The sequence below is a fragment of the Clarias gariepinus genome, chromosome 15 (assembly GCF_024256425.1).
Source record: "Clarias gariepinus isolate MV-2021 ecotype Netherlands chromosome 15, CGAR_prim_01v2, whole genome shotgun sequence".
Taxonomy (NCBI): domain Eukaryota; kingdom Metazoa; phylum Chordata; class Actinopteri; order Siluriformes; family Clariidae; genus Clarias; species Clarias gariepinus.
The window spans coordinates 26,491,734-26,505,064 of record NC_071114.1 but is presented as its reverse complement, the minus strand read 5'-3'; the positions used below and the strand labels follow the sequence as shown (position 1 = coordinate 26,505,064).

The 13,331-nt window shown below is 43.3% G+C and overlaps 22 non-coding genes across 22 annotated transcripts; all 22 read right to left on the bottom strand.

The window, feature by feature from the left end:
• Nucleotides 1-242: 242 nt before the first annotated feature.
• Nucleotides 243-335, bottom strand: trnai-uau (transfer RNA isoleucine (anticodon UAU)). Its single transcript is given in 2 exon segments — nt 243-278; nt 298-335. It is a non-coding gene; the product is annotated as a tRNA-Ile (tRNA).
• Nucleotides 336-883: 548 nt separating this feature from the next.
• trnai-uau (transfer RNA isoleucine (anticodon UAU)) lies at nt 884-976 on the bottom strand. Its single transcript is given in 2 exon segments — nt 884-919; nt 939-976. It is a non-coding gene; the product is annotated as a tRNA-Ile (tRNA).
• Nucleotides 977-1,523: 547 nt separating this feature from the next.
• Nucleotides 1,524-1,616, bottom strand: trnai-uau (transfer RNA isoleucine (anticodon UAU)). The gene is given in 2 exon segments: nt 1,524-1,559; nt 1,579-1,616. It is a non-coding gene; the product is annotated as a tRNA-Ile (tRNA).
• Nucleotides 1,617-2,162: 546 nt separating this feature from the next.
• On the bottom strand, nt 2,163-2,255 carry trnai-uau (transfer RNA isoleucine (anticodon UAU)). Its single transcript is given in 2 exon segments — nt 2,163-2,198; nt 2,218-2,255. It is a non-coding gene; the product is annotated as a tRNA-Ile (tRNA).
• A 547-nt stretch (nt 2,256-2,802) lies between these two features.
• trnai-uau (transfer RNA isoleucine (anticodon UAU)) lies at nt 2,803-2,895 on the bottom strand. Its single transcript is given in 2 exon segments — nt 2,803-2,838; nt 2,858-2,895. It is a non-coding gene; the product is annotated as a tRNA-Ile (tRNA).
• Nucleotides 2,896-3,121: 226 nt separating this feature from the next.
• trnai-uau (transfer RNA isoleucine (anticodon UAU)) lies at nt 3,122-3,215 on the bottom strand. The gene is given in 2 exon segments: nt 3,122-3,158; nt 3,178-3,215. It is a non-coding gene; the product is annotated as a tRNA-Ile (tRNA).
• A 547-nt stretch (nt 3,216-3,762) lies between these two features.
• On the bottom strand, nt 3,763-3,855 carry trnai-uau (transfer RNA isoleucine (anticodon UAU)). Its single transcript is given in 2 exon segments — nt 3,763-3,798; nt 3,818-3,855. It is a non-coding gene; the product is annotated as a tRNA-Ile (tRNA).
• Nucleotides 3,856-4,401: 546 nt separating this feature from the next.
• trnai-uau (transfer RNA isoleucine (anticodon UAU)) lies at nt 4,402-4,494 on the bottom strand. The gene is given in 2 exon segments: nt 4,402-4,437; nt 4,457-4,494. It is a non-coding gene; the product is annotated as a tRNA-Ile (tRNA).
• A 546-nt stretch (nt 4,495-5,040) lies between these two features.
• trnai-uau (transfer RNA isoleucine (anticodon UAU)) lies at nt 5,041-5,133 on the bottom strand. Its single transcript is given in 2 exon segments — nt 5,041-5,076; nt 5,096-5,133. It is a non-coding gene; the product is annotated as a tRNA-Ile (tRNA).
• A 547-nt stretch (nt 5,134-5,680) lies between these two features.
• trnai-uau (transfer RNA isoleucine (anticodon UAU)) lies at nt 5,681-5,773 on the bottom strand. Its single transcript is given in 2 exon segments — nt 5,681-5,716; nt 5,736-5,773. It is a non-coding gene; the product is annotated as a tRNA-Ile (tRNA).
• Nucleotides 5,774-6,319: 546 nt separating this feature from the next.
• trnai-uau (transfer RNA isoleucine (anticodon UAU)) lies at nt 6,320-6,412 on the bottom strand. Its single transcript is given in 2 exon segments — nt 6,320-6,355; nt 6,375-6,412. It is a non-coding gene; the product is annotated as a tRNA-Ile (tRNA).
• Nucleotides 6,413-6,959: 547 nt separating this feature from the next.
• trnai-uau (transfer RNA isoleucine (anticodon UAU)) lies at nt 6,960-7,052 on the bottom strand. The gene is given in 2 exon segments: nt 6,960-6,995; nt 7,015-7,052. It is a non-coding gene; the product is annotated as a tRNA-Ile (tRNA).
• Nucleotides 7,053-7,599: 547 nt separating this feature from the next.
• Nucleotides 7,600-7,692, bottom strand: trnai-uau (transfer RNA isoleucine (anticodon UAU)). The gene is given in 2 exon segments: nt 7,600-7,635; nt 7,655-7,692. It is a non-coding gene; the product is annotated as a tRNA-Ile (tRNA).
• Nucleotides 7,693-8,239: 547 nt separating this feature from the next.
• Nucleotides 8,240-8,332, bottom strand: trnai-uau (transfer RNA isoleucine (anticodon UAU)). The gene is given in 2 exon segments: nt 8,240-8,275; nt 8,295-8,332. It is a non-coding gene; the product is annotated as a tRNA-Ile (tRNA).
• Nucleotides 8,333-8,879: 547 nt separating this feature from the next.
• On the bottom strand, nt 8,880-8,972 carry trnai-uau (transfer RNA isoleucine (anticodon UAU)). The gene is given in 2 exon segments: nt 8,880-8,915; nt 8,935-8,972. It is a non-coding gene; the product is annotated as a tRNA-Ile (tRNA).
• A 547-nt stretch (nt 8,973-9,519) lies between these two features.
• trnai-uau (transfer RNA isoleucine (anticodon UAU)) lies at nt 9,520-9,612 on the bottom strand. The gene is given in 2 exon segments: nt 9,520-9,555; nt 9,575-9,612. It is a non-coding gene; the product is annotated as a tRNA-Ile (tRNA).
• A 226-nt stretch (nt 9,613-9,838) lies between these two features.
• trnai-uau (transfer RNA isoleucine (anticodon UAU)) lies at nt 9,839-9,932 on the bottom strand. Its single transcript is given in 2 exon segments — nt 9,839-9,875; nt 9,895-9,932. It is a non-coding gene; the product is annotated as a tRNA-Ile (tRNA).
• A 547-nt stretch (nt 9,933-10,479) lies between these two features.
• trnai-uau (transfer RNA isoleucine (anticodon UAU)) lies at nt 10,480-10,572 on the bottom strand. The gene is given in 2 exon segments: nt 10,480-10,515; nt 10,535-10,572. It is a non-coding gene; the product is annotated as a tRNA-Ile (tRNA).
• A 547-nt stretch (nt 10,573-11,119) lies between these two features.
• trnai-uau (transfer RNA isoleucine (anticodon UAU)) lies at nt 11,120-11,212 on the bottom strand. The gene is given in 2 exon segments: nt 11,120-11,155; nt 11,175-11,212. It is a non-coding gene; the product is annotated as a tRNA-Ile (tRNA).
• A 546-nt stretch (nt 11,213-11,758) lies between these two features.
• Nucleotides 11,759-11,851, bottom strand: trnai-uau (transfer RNA isoleucine (anticodon UAU)). Its single transcript is given in 2 exon segments — nt 11,759-11,794; nt 11,814-11,851. It is a non-coding gene; the product is annotated as a tRNA-Ile (tRNA).
• Nucleotides 11,852-12,398: 547 nt separating this feature from the next.
• Nucleotides 12,399-12,491, bottom strand: trnai-uau (transfer RNA isoleucine (anticodon UAU)). The gene is given in 2 exon segments: nt 12,399-12,434; nt 12,454-12,491. It is a non-coding gene; the product is annotated as a tRNA-Ile (tRNA).
• A 546-nt stretch (nt 12,492-13,037) lies between these two features.
• On the bottom strand, nt 13,038-13,130 carry trnai-uau (transfer RNA isoleucine (anticodon UAU)). Its single transcript is given in 2 exon segments — nt 13,038-13,073; nt 13,093-13,130. It is a non-coding gene; the product is annotated as a tRNA-Ile (tRNA).
• Between the last annotated feature and the right edge of the window lie 201 nt (nt 13,131-13,331).

Here is a 13,331-nt window from a genome sequence, read left to right as displayed (position 1 = left end):
ACTGCTTGGAGGATATGTAATTTGATGTGAAAACATCATACAGTGAAGAACCTAGGACGCTGTAGCTGTTTGTACCCTTATTGTAACATGATTCCTTTACATTGAAAGTTATTCTTTAGTAAACATGTGTGCTGTACTCAGAGCCTCCGGGTAAGGCTTGAACACACAACCTCGGTATTGATTCATCCGTATTGTTATATTAGTACCAGATTATCTTACTTTGATGTTGGGTTTAAAACCCATGCTCCAGGTGAGGCTCGAACTCACAACCTCGGCATTGCTTCACACGTACTGCCTTATAAGTACCACGCGCTAACCGATTGCGCCGCTGGAGCCAATCGAGGCTGGCTCTAGGGGACTGGTGCTGAGAGCACCACTTGTAGTCATTAGCTCTGGGGCTAGGTGGAAGGTCTTAAAAGATACTGTAGATATGGGTGTACCTGACCATCATGCCATGAGTTCCCTGGAATAGGTTTGAATTAAATTATGCTTGAAAACCAAAGTTCAACTGTAGTATGATTGAAAGTTATTTACTATGTCAGTGGGCTGCTCTTAAAAATCGTTGCTTCAAGTGAGGGCTTAAACTCACAACCTTAGCATTGTTTGACTTGTGCTGGCGTTTAAGTACCGCAAACAAACCAACTGCTTGGAGGATATGTAATTTGTTGTGAAAACACCATACACTGAAGAACCTAGGACCCTGTAGCTGTTTGTTCCCTTATTGTAACATGATTCCTTTACATTGAAAGTTATTCTTTAGTAAACATGTGTGCTGTACTCAGAGCCTCCGGGTAAGGCTTGAACACACAACCTCGGTATTGATTCATCCGTATTGTTATATTAGTACCAGATTATCTTACTTTGATGTTGGGTTTAAAACCCATGCTCCAGGTGAGGCTCGAACTCACAACCTCGGCATTGCTTCACACGTACTGCCTTATAAGTACCACGCGCTAACCGATTGCGCCGCTGGAGCCAATCGAGGCTGGCTCTAGGGGACTGGTGCTGAGAGCACCACGTGTAGTCATTAGCTCTGGGGCTAGGTGGAAGGTCTTAAAAGATACTGTAGATATGGGTGTACCCCACCATCATGCCTCGAGTTCCCTGGAATAGGTTTGAATTAAATTATGCTTGAAAACCAAAGTTCAACTGTAGTATGATTGAAAGTTATTTACCATGTCAGTGGGCTGCTCTTAAAATCGTTGCTCCAAGTGAGGGCTTAAACTCACAACCTTAGCATTGTTTGACTTGTGCTGGTGTTTAAGTACAGCAAACAAACCAACTGCTTGGAGGATATGTAATTTGATGTGAAAACATCATACAGTGAAGAACCTAGGACGCTGTAGCTGTTTGTACCCTTATTGTAACATGATTCCTTTACATTGAAAGTTATTCTTTAGTAAACATGTGTGCTGTACTCAGAGCCTCCGGGTAAGGCTTGAACACACAACCTCAGCATTGATTCATCTGTATTGTTATATTAGTACCAGATTATTTTACTTTGATGTTGGGATTAAAATCTGTGCTCCAGGTGAGGCTCGAACTCACAACCTCGGCATTGCTTCACACGTACTGCCTTATAAGTACCGCGCGCTAACCGATTGCGCCACTGGAGCCACTCAAGGCTGGCTCATGGGACTGGTGCTGAGAGCACAAGGTGTAGTCATTAGCTCTGGGGCTAGGTGGAAGGTCTTAAAGGATACTGTAGATATGGGTGTACCCCACCATCATGCCTCGAGTTCCCTGGAATAGGTTTGAATTAAATTATGCTTGAAAACCAAAGTTCAACTGTAGTATGATTGAAAGTTATTTACTATGTCAGTGGGCTGCTCTTAAAATCGTTGCTCCAAGTGAGGGCTTAAACTCACAACCTCAGCATTGTTTGACCTGTGCTGCCGTATAAGTACCGCAAACAAACCAACTGCTTGGAGGGTATGTAATTTGATGTGAAAACACCATACACTGAATAACCAAAGACTCTGTAGCTGTTTGTACCCTTATTGTAACATGATTCCTTTACATTGAAAGTTATTCTTTAGTAAACATGTGTGCTGTACTCAGAGCCTCCGGGTAAGGCTTGAACACACAACCTCAGCATTGATTCATCTATATTGTTATATTAGTACCAGATTATTTTACTTCGATGTTGGATTTAAAAGCTGTGCTCCAAGTGAGGCTCGAACTCACAACCTCGGCATTGCTTCACAAGTACTGCCTTATAAGTACTGCGCGCTAACCGATTGCGCCACTGGAGCCACTCAAGGCTGGCTCATGGGACTGGTGCTGAGAGCACAAGGTGTAGTCATTAGCTCTGGGGCTAGGTGGAAGGTCTTAAAAGATACTGTAGATATGGGTGTACCTGACCATCATGCCATGAGTTCCCTGGAATAGGTTTGAATTAAATTATGCTTGAAAACCAAAGTTCAACTGTAGTATGATTGAAAGTTATTTACTATGTCAGTGGGCTGCTCTTAAAAATCGTTGCTTCAAGTGAGGGCTTAAACTCACAACCTTAGCATTGTTTGACTTGTGCTGGCGTTTAAGTACCGCAAACAAACCAACTGCTTGGAGGATATGTAATTTGTTGTGAAAACACCATACACTGAAGAACCTAGGACCCTGTAGCTGTTTGTTCCCTTATTGTAACATGATTCCTTTACATTGAAAGTTATTCTTTAGTAAACATGTGTGCTGTACTCAGAGCCTCCGGGTAAGGCTTGAACACACAACCTCGGTATTGATTCATCCGTATTGTTATATTAGTACCAGATTATCTTACTTTGATGTTGGGTTTAAAACCCATGCTCCAGGTGAGGCTCGAACTCACAACCTCGGCATTGCTTCACACGTACTGCCTTATAAGTACCGCGCGCTAACCGATTGCGCCACTGGAGCCACTTAAGGCTGGCTCATGGGACTGGTGCTGAGAGCACAAGGTGTAGTCATTAGCTCTGGGGCTAGGTGGAAGGTCTTAAAGTATACTGTAGATATGGGTGTACCCCACCATCATGCCTCGAGTTCCCTGGAATGGGTTTGAATTAAATTATGCTTGAAAACCAAAGTTCAACTGCAGTATGATTGAAAGTTATTTATTATGTCAGTGGGCTGCTCTTAAAGTCGTTGCTCCAAGTGAGGGCTCGAACTCACAACCTCGGCATTGCTTCACATGTACTGCCTTATAAGTACCGCGCGCTAACCGATTGCGCCACTGGAGCGAATCAAGGCTGGCTCTAGGGGACTGGTGCTGAGAGCACCACGTGTAGTCATTAGCTCTGGGGCTAGGTGGAAGGTCTTAAAAGATACTGTAGATATGGGTGTACCCCACCATCATGCCTCGAGTTCCCTGGAATAGGTTTGAATTAAATTATGCTTGAAAACCAAAGTTCAACTGTAGTATGATTGAAAGTTATTTACTATGTCAGTGGGCTGCTCTTAAAATCGTTGCTCCAAGTGAGGGCTTAAACTCACAACCTTAGCATTGTTTGACTTGTGCTGGTGTTTAAGTACAGCAAACAAACCAACTGCTTGGAGGATATGTAATTTGATGTGAAAACACCATACACTGAAGAACCTAGGACCCTGTAGCTGTTTGTACCCTTATTGTAACATGATTCCTTTACATTGAAAGTTATTCTTTAGTAAACATGTGTGCTGTACTCAGAGCCTCCGGCTAAGGCTTGAACACACAACCTCGGCATTGATTCATCTGTATTGTTATATTAGTACCAGATTATCTTACTTTGATGTTGGGTTTAAAATCTGTGCTCCAGGTGAGGCTCGAACTCACAACCTCGGCATTGCTTCACACGTACTGCCTTATAAGTACCGCGCGCTAACCGATTGCGCCACTGGAGCCACTCAAGGCTGGCTCATGGGACTGGTGCTGAGAGCACAAGGTGTAGTCATTAGCTCTGGGGCTAGGTGGAAGGTCTTAAAGGATACTGTAGATATGGGTGTACCCCACCATCATGCCTCGAGTTCCCTGGAATAGGTTTGAATTAAATTATGCTTGAAAACCAAAGTTCAACTGTAGTATGATTGAAAGTTATTTACTATGTCAGTGGGCTGCTCTTAAAATCGTTGCTCCAAGTGAGGGCTTAAACTCACAACCTCAGCATTGTTTGACCTGTGCTGCCGTATAAGTACCGCAAACAAACCAACTGCTTGGAGGGTATGTAATTTGATGTGAAAACACCATACACTGAATAACCAAAGACTCTGTAGCTGTTTGTACCCTTATTGTAACATGATTCCTTTACATTGAAAGTTATTCTTTAGTAAACATGTGTGCTGTACTCAGAGCCTCCGGGTAAGGCTTGAACACACAACCTCAGCATTGATTCATCTGTATTGTTATATCAGTACCAGATTATTTTACTTCGATGTTGGGTTTAAAAGCTGTGCTCCAGGTGAGGCTCGAATTCACAACCTCGGCATTGCTTCACACGTACTGCCTTATAAGTACCGCGCGCTAACTGATTGCGCCACTGGAGCCACTCAAGGCTGGCTCATGGGACTGGTGCTGAGAGCACAAGGTGTAGTCATTAGCTCTGGGGCTAGGTGGAAGGTCTTAAAGTATACTGTAGATATGGGTGTACCCCACCATCATGCCTCGAGTTCCCTGGAATAGGTTTGAATTAAATTATGCTTGAAAACCAAAGTTCAACTGCAGTATGATTGAAAGTTATTTACTATGTCAGTGGGCTGCTCTTAAAATCGTTGCTCCAAGTGAGGGCTTAAACTCACAACCTCAGCATTGTTTGACCTGTGCTGCCGTATAAGTACCGCAAACAAACCAACTGCTTGGAGGGTATGTAATTTGATGTGAAAACACCATACAGTGATTAACCAAAGACTCTGTAGCTGTTTGTACCCTTATTGTAACATGATTCCCTTACATTGAAAGTTATTCTTTAGTAAACATGTGTGCTGTACTCAGAGCCTCCGGGTAAGGCTTGAACACACAACCTCAGCATTGATTCATCTGTATTGTTATATTAGTACCAGATTATTTTACTTCAATGTTGGGTTTAAAAGCTGTGCTCCAGGTGAGGCTCGAACTCACAACCTCGGCATTGCTTCACACGTACTGCATTATAAGTACCGCGCGCTAACCGATTGCGCCACTGGAGCCACTTAAGGCTGGCTCCTGGGGACTGGTGCTGAGAGCACCACGTGTAGTCATTAGCTCTGGGGCTAGGTGGAAGGTCTTAAAGGATACTGTAGATATGGGTGTACCTGACCATCATGCCTCGAGTTCCCTGGAATAGGTTTGAATTAAATTATGCTTGAAAACCAAAGTTCAACTGTAGTATGATTGAAAGTTATTTACTATGTCAGTGGGCTGCTCTTAAAAACGTTGCTCCAAGTGAGGGCTTAAACTCACAACCTTAGCATTGTTTGACTTGTGCTGGTGTTTAAGTACAGCAAACAAACCAACTGCTTGGAGGATATTTAATTTGATGTGAAAACATCATACAGTGAAGAACCTAGGACCCTGTAGCTGTTTGTACCCTTATTGTAACATGATTCCTTTACATTGAAAGTTATTCTTTAGTAAACATGTGTGCTGTACTCAGAGCCTCCAGGTAAGGCTTGAACACACAACCTCAGCATTGATTCATCTGTATTGTTATATCAGTACCAGATTATTTTACTTCGATGTTGGGTTTAAAAGCTGTGCTCCAGGTGAGGCTCGAATTCACAACCTCGGCATTGCTTCACACGTACTGCCTTATAAGTACCGCGTGCTAACCGATTGCGCCACTGGAGCCACTCAAGGCTGGCTCATGGGACTGGTGCTGAGAGCACAAGGTGTAGTCATTAGCTCTGGGGCTAGGTGGAAGGTCTTAAAGTATACTGTAGATATGGGTGTACCCCACCATCATGCCTCGAGTTCCCTGGAATAGGTTTGAATTAAATTATGCTTGAAAACCAAAGTTCAACTGCAGTATGATTGAAAGTTATTTACTATGTCAGTGGGCTGCTCTTAAAATCGTTGCTCCAAGTGAGGGCTTAAACTCACAACCTCAGCATTGTTTGACCTGTGCTGCCGTATAAGTACCGCAAACAAACCAACTGCTTGGAGGATATGTAATTTGATGTGAAAACACCATACAGTGAATAACCAAAGACTCTGTAGCTGTTTGTACCCTTATTGTAACATGATTCCCTTACATTGAAAGTTATTCTTTAGTAAACATGTGTGCTGTACTCAGAGCCTCCGGGTAAGGCTTGAACACACAACCTCAGCATTGATTCATCTGTATTGTTATATTAGTACCAGATTATTTTACTTCAGTGTTGGGTTTAAAAGCTGTGCTCCAGGTGAGGCTCAAACTCACAACCTCGGCATTGCTTCACACGTACTGCCTTATAAGTACCGCGCGCTAACCGATTGCGCCACTGAAACCACTCAAGGCTGGCTCTAGGGGACTGGTGCTGAGAGCACCACGTGTAGTCATTAGCTCTGGGGCTAGGTGGAAGGTCTTAAAGGATACTGTAGATATGGGTGTACCTGACCATCATGCCTCGAGTTCCCTGGAATAGGTTTGAATTAAATTATGCTTGAAAACCAAAGTTCAACTGTAGTATGATTGAAAGTTATTTACTATGTCAGTGGGCTGCTCTTAAAATCGTTGCTCCAAGTGAGGGCTTAAACTCACAACCTTAGCATTGTTTGACTTGTGCTGGTGTTTAAGTACAGCAAACAAACCAACTGCTTGGAGGATATTTAATTTGATGTGAAAACATCATACAGTGAAGAACCTAGGACCCTGTAGCTGTTTGTACCCTTATTGTAACATGATTCCTTTACATTGAAAGTTATTCTTTAGTAAACATGTGTGCTGTACTCAGAGCCTCCGGGTAAGGCTTGAACACTCAACCTCAGCATTGATTCATCTGTATTGTTATATTAGTACCAGATTATTTTACTTCGATGTTGGGTTTAAAATCTGTGCTCCAGGTGAGGCTCGAACTCACAACCTCGGCATTGCTTCACACGTACTGCCTTATAAGTAGTGCGCGCTAACCGATTGCGCCACTGGAGCCACTCAAGCCTGGCTCTAGGGGACTGGTGCTGAGAGCACCACGTGTAGTCATTAGCTCTGGGGCTAGGTGGAAGGTCTTAAAGGGTACTGTAGATATGGGTGTACCTGACCATCATGCCTCGAGTTCCCTGGAATAGGTTTGAATTAAATTATGCTTGAAAACCAAAGTTCAACTGTAGTATGATTGAAAGTTATTTACTATGTCAGTGGGCTGCTCTTAAAATCGTTGCTCCAAGTGAGGGCTTAAACTCACAACCATAGCATTGTTTGACTTGTGCTGGCGTTTAAGTACCGCAAACAAACCAACTGCTTGGAGGGTATGTAATTTGATGTGAAAACACCATACAGTGAATAACCAAGGACCCTGTAGCTGTTTGTACCCTTATTGTAGGCTGATTCCTTTACATTGAAAGTTATTCTTTAGTAAACATGTGTGCTGTACTCAGAACCTCCGGGTAAGGCTTGAACACACAACCTCAGCATTGATTCATCTGTATTGTTATATCAGTACCAGATTATTTTACTTCAATGTTGGGTTTAAAAGCTGTGCTCCAGGTGAGGCTCGAACTCACAACCTCGGCATCGCTTCACACGTACTGCCTGATAAGTACCGCGCGCTAACCGATTGCGCCACTGGAGCCAATCAAGGCTGGCTCTAGGGGACTGGTGCTGAGAGCACCACGTGTAATCATTAGCTCTGGGGCTAGGTGGAAGGTCTTAAAGGATACTGTAGATATGGGTGTACCCCACCATCATGCCTCGAGTTCCCTGGAATAGGTTTGAATTAAATTATGCTTGAAAACCAAAGTTCAACTGTAGTATGATTGAAAGTTATTTACTATGTCAGTGGGCTGCTCTTAAAATCCTTGCTCCAAGTGAGGGCTTAAACTCACAACCTCAGCATTGTTTGACTTGTGCTGGCGTTTAAGTACCGCAAACAAACCAACTGCTTGGAGGGTATGTAATTTGATGTGAAAACACCATACAGTGAATAACCAAAGACTCTGTAGCTGTTTGTACGCTTATTGTAGGCTGATTCCTTTACATTGAAAGTTATTCTTTAGTAAACATGTGTGCTGTACTCAGAGCCTCCGGGTAAGGCTTGAACACACAACCTCGGCATTGATTCATCTGTATTGTTATATTAGTACCAGATTATTTTACTTCAGTGTTGGGTTTAAAAGCTGTGCTCCAGGTGAGGCTCAAACTCACAACCTCGGCATTGCTTCACACGTACTGCCTTATAAGTACCGCGCGCTAACTGATTGCGCCACTGGAGCCACTCAAGGCTGGCTCTAGGGGACTGGTGCTGAGAGCACCACGTGTAGTCATTAGCTCTGGGGCTAGGTGGAAGGTCTTAAAGGATACTGTAGATATGGGTGTACCCCACCATCATGCCTCGAGTTCCCTGGAATAGGTTTGAATTAAATTATGCTTGAAAACCAAAGTTCAACTGTAGTATGATTGAAAGTTATTTACTATGTCAGTGGGCTGCTCTTAAAATCGTTGCTCCAAGTGAGGGCTTAAACTCACAACCTTAGCATTGTTTGACTTGTGCTTGCGTTTAAGTACCGCAAACAAACCAACTGCTTGGAGGGTATGTAATTTGATGTGAAAACACCATACAGTGAATAACCAAGGACCCTGTAGCTGTTTGTACCCTTATTGTAGGCTGATTCCTTTACATTGAAAGTTATTCTTTAGTAAACATGTGTGCTGTACTCAGAGCCTCCGGGTAAGGCTTGAACACACAACCTCAGCATTGATTCATCTGTATTGTTATATTAGTACCAGATTATTTTACTTCAGTGTTGGGTTTAAAAGCTGTGCTCCAGGTGAGGCTCAAACTCACAACCTCGGCATTGCTTCACACGTACTGCCTTATAAGTACCGCGCGCTAACTGATTGCGCCACTGGAGCCACTCAAGGCTGGCTCTAGGGGACTGGTGCTGAGAGCACCACGTGTAGTCATTAGCTCTGGGGCTAGGTGGAAGGTCTTAAAGGATACTGTAGATATGGGTGTACCTGACCATCATGCCTCGAGTTCCCTGGAATAGGTTTGAATTAAATTATGCTTGAAAACCAAAGTTCAACTGTAGTATGATTGAAAGTTATTTACTATGTCAGTGGGCTGCTCTTAAAATCGTTGCTCCAAGTGAGGGCTTAAACTCACAACCTTAGCATTGTTTGACTTGTGCTTGCGTTTAAGTACCGCAAACAAACCAACTGCTTGGAGGGTATGTAATTTGATGTGAAAACACCATACAGTGAATAACCAAGGACCCTGTAGCTGTTTGTACCCTTATTGTAGGCTGATTCCTTTACATTGAAAGTTATTCTTTAGTAAACATGTGTGCTGTACTCAGAACCTCCGGGTAAGGCTTGAACACACAACCTCAGCATTGATTCATCTGTATTGTTATATTAGTACCAGATTATTTTACTTTGATGTTGGATTTAAAAGCTGTGCTCCAGGTGAGGCTCGAACTCACAACCTCGGCATTGCTTCACACATACTGCCTTATAAGTACCGCGCGCTAACCGATTGCGCCACTGGAGCCACTCAAGGCTGGCTCATGGGACTGGTGCTGAGAGCACAAGGTGTAGTCATTAGCTCTGGGGCTAGGTGGAAGGTCTTAAAGTATACTGTAGATATGGGTGTACCCCACCATCATGCCTCGAGTTCCCTGGAATAGGTTTGAATTAAATTATGCTTGAAAACCAAAGTTCAACTGCAGTATGATTGAAAGTTATTTATTATGTCAGTGGGCTGCTCTTAAAGTCGTTGCTCCAAGTGAGGGCTCGAACTCACAACCTCAGCATTGCTTCACACGTACTGTCTTATAAGTACCGCGCGCTAACCGATTGCGCCACTGGAGCCAATCAAGGCTGGCTCTAGGGGACTGGTGCTGAGAGCACCACGTGTAGTCATTAGCTCTGGGGCTAGGTGGAAGGTCTTAAAAGATACTGTAGATATGGGTGTACCCCACCATCATGCCTCGAGTTCCCTGGAATAGGTTTGAATTAAATTATGCTTGAAAACCAAAGTTCAACTGTAGTATGATTGAAAGTTATTTACTATGTCAGTGGGCTGCTCTTAAAATCGTTGCTCCAAGTGAGGGCTTAAACTCACAACCTTAGCATTGTTTGACTTGTGCTGGTGTTTAAGTACAGCAAACAAACCAACTGCTTGGAGGATATGTAATTTGATGTGAAAACATCATACAGTGAAGAACCTAGGACGCTGTAGCTGTTTGTACCCTTATTGTAACATGATTCCTTTACATTGAAAGTTATTCTTTAGTAAACATGTGTGCTGTACTCAGAGCCTCCGGGTAAGGCTTGAACACACAACCTCAGCATTGATTCATCTGTATTGTTATATTAGTACCAGATTATTTTACTTCAATGTTGGGTTTAAAAGCTGTGCTCCAGGTGAGGCTCGAACTCACAACCTCGGCATTGCTTCACACGTACTGCCTTATAAGCACCGCGCGCTAACCGATTGCGCCACTGGAGCCACTTAAGGCTGGCTCTAGGGGACTGGTGCTGAGAGCACCACGTGTAGTCATTAGCTCTGGGGCTAGGTGGAAGGTCTTAAAGGATACTGTAGATATGGGTGTACCTGACCATCATGCCTCGAGTTCCCTGGAATAGGTTTGAATTAAATTATGCTTGAAAACCAAAGTTCAACTGTAGTATGATTGAAAGTTATTTACTATGTCAGTGGGCTGCTCTTAAAATCGTTGCTCCAAGTGAGGGCTTAAACTCACAACCTTAGCATTGTTTGACTTGTGCTGGTGTTTAAGTACAGCAAACAAACCAACTGCTTGGAGGATATTTAATTTGATGTGAAAACATCATACAGTGAAGAACCTAGGACCCTGTAGCTGTTTGTACCCTTATTGTAACATGATTCCTTTACATTGAAAGTTATTCTTTAGTAAACATGTGTGCTGTACTCAGAGCCTCCAGGTAAGGCTTGAACACACAACCTCAGCATTGATTCATCTGTATTGTTATATCAGTACCAGATTATTTTACTTCGATGTTGGGTTTAAAAGCTGTGCTCCAGGTGAGGCTCGAATTCACAACCTCGGCATTGCTTCACACGTACTGCCTTATAAGTACCGCGCGCTAACCGATTGCGCCACTGGAGCCACTCAAGGCTGGCTCATGGGACTGGTGCTGAGAGCACAAGGTGTAGTCATTAGCTCTGGGGCTAGGTGGAAGGTCTTAAAGTATACTGTAGATATGGGTGTACCCCACCATCATGCCTCGAGTTCCCTGGAATAGGTTTGAATTAAATTATGCTTGAAAACCAAAGTTCAACTGCAGTATGATTGAAAGTTATTTACTATGTCAGTGGGCTGCTCTTAAAATCGTTGCTCCAAGTGAGGGCTTAAACTCACAACCTCAGCATTGTTTGACCTGTGCTGCCGTATAAGTACCGCAAACAAACCAACTGCTTGGAGGGTATGTAATTTGATGTGAAAACACCATACAGTGATTAACCAAAGACTCTGTAGCTGTTTGTACCCTTATTGTAACATGATTCCCTTACATTGAAAGTTATTCTTTAGTAAACATGTGTGCTGTACTCAGAGCCTCCGGGTAAGGCTTGAACACACAACCTCAGCATTGATTCATCTGTATTGTTATATTAGTACCAGATTATTTTACTTCAATGTTGGGTTTAAAAGCTGTGCTCCAGGTGAGGCTCGAACTCACAACCTCGGCATTGCTTCACACGTACTGCATTATAAGTACCGCGCGCTAACCGATTGCGCCACTGGAGCCACTTAAGGCTGGCTCCAGGGGACTGGTGCTGAGAGCACCACGTGTAGTCATTAGCTCTGGGGCTAGGTGGAAGGTCTTAAAGGATACTGTAGATATGGGTGTACCTGACCATCATGCCTCGAGTTCCCTGGAATAGGTTTGAATTAAATTATGCTTGAAAACCAAAGTTCAACTGTAGTATGATTGAAAGTTATTTACTATGTCAGTGGGCTGCTCTTAAAAACGTTGCTCCAAGTGAGGGCTTAAACTCACAACCTTAGCATTGTTTGACTTGTGCTGGTGTTTAAGTACAGCAAACAAACCAACTGCTTGGAGGATATTTAATTTGATGTGAAAACATCATACAGTGAAGAACCTAGGACCCTGTAGCTGTTTGTACCCTTATTGTAACATGATTCCTTTACATTGAAAGTTATTCTTTAGTAAACATGTGTGCTGTACTCAGAGCCTCCAGGTAAGGCTTGAACACACAACCTCAGCATTGATTCATCTGTATTGTTATATCAGTACCAGATTATTTTACTTCGATGTTGGGTTTAAAAGCTGTGCTCCAGGTGAGGCTCGAATTCACAACCTCGGCATTGCTTCACACGTACTGCCTTATAAGTACCGCGTGCTAACCGATTGCGCCACTGGAGCCACTCAAGGCTGGCTCATGGGACTGGTGCTGAGAGCACAAGGTGTAGTCATTAGCTCTGGGGCTAGGTGGAAGGTCTTAAAGGATACTGTAGATATGGGTGTACCCCACCATCATGCCTCGAGTTCCCTGGAATAGGTTTGAATTAAATTATGCTTGAAAACCAAAGTTCAACTGTAGTATGATTGAAAGTTATTTACTATGTCAGTGGGCTGCTCTTAAAATCGTTGCTCCAAGTGAGGGCTTAAACTCACAACCTCAGCATTGTTTGACCTGTGCTGCCGTATAAGTACCGCAAACAAACCAACTGCATGGAGGGTATGTAATTTGATGTGAAAACACCATACAGTGAATAACCAAAGACTCTGTAGCTGTTTGTACGCTTATTGTAGCAAGATTCCCTTACATTGAAAGTTATTCTTTAGTAAACATGTGTGCTGTACTCAGAGCCTCCGGGTAAGGCTTGAACACACAACCTCAGCATTGATTCATCTGTATTGTTATATTAGTACCAGATTATTTTACTTCAGTGTTGGGTTTAAAAGCTGTGCTCCAGGTGAGGCTCAAACTCACAACCTCGGCATTGCTTCACACGTACTGCCTTATAAGTACCGCGCGCTAACCGATTGCGCCACTGAAACCACTCAAGGCTGGCTCTAGGGGACTGGTGCTGAGAGCACCACGTGTAGTCATTAGCTCTGGGGCTAGGTGGAAGGTCTTAAAGGATACTGTAGATATGGGTGTACCTGACCATCATGCCTCGAGTTCCCTGGAATAGGTTTGAATTAAATTATGCTTGAAAACCAAAGTTCAACTGTAGTATGATTGAAAGTTATTTACTA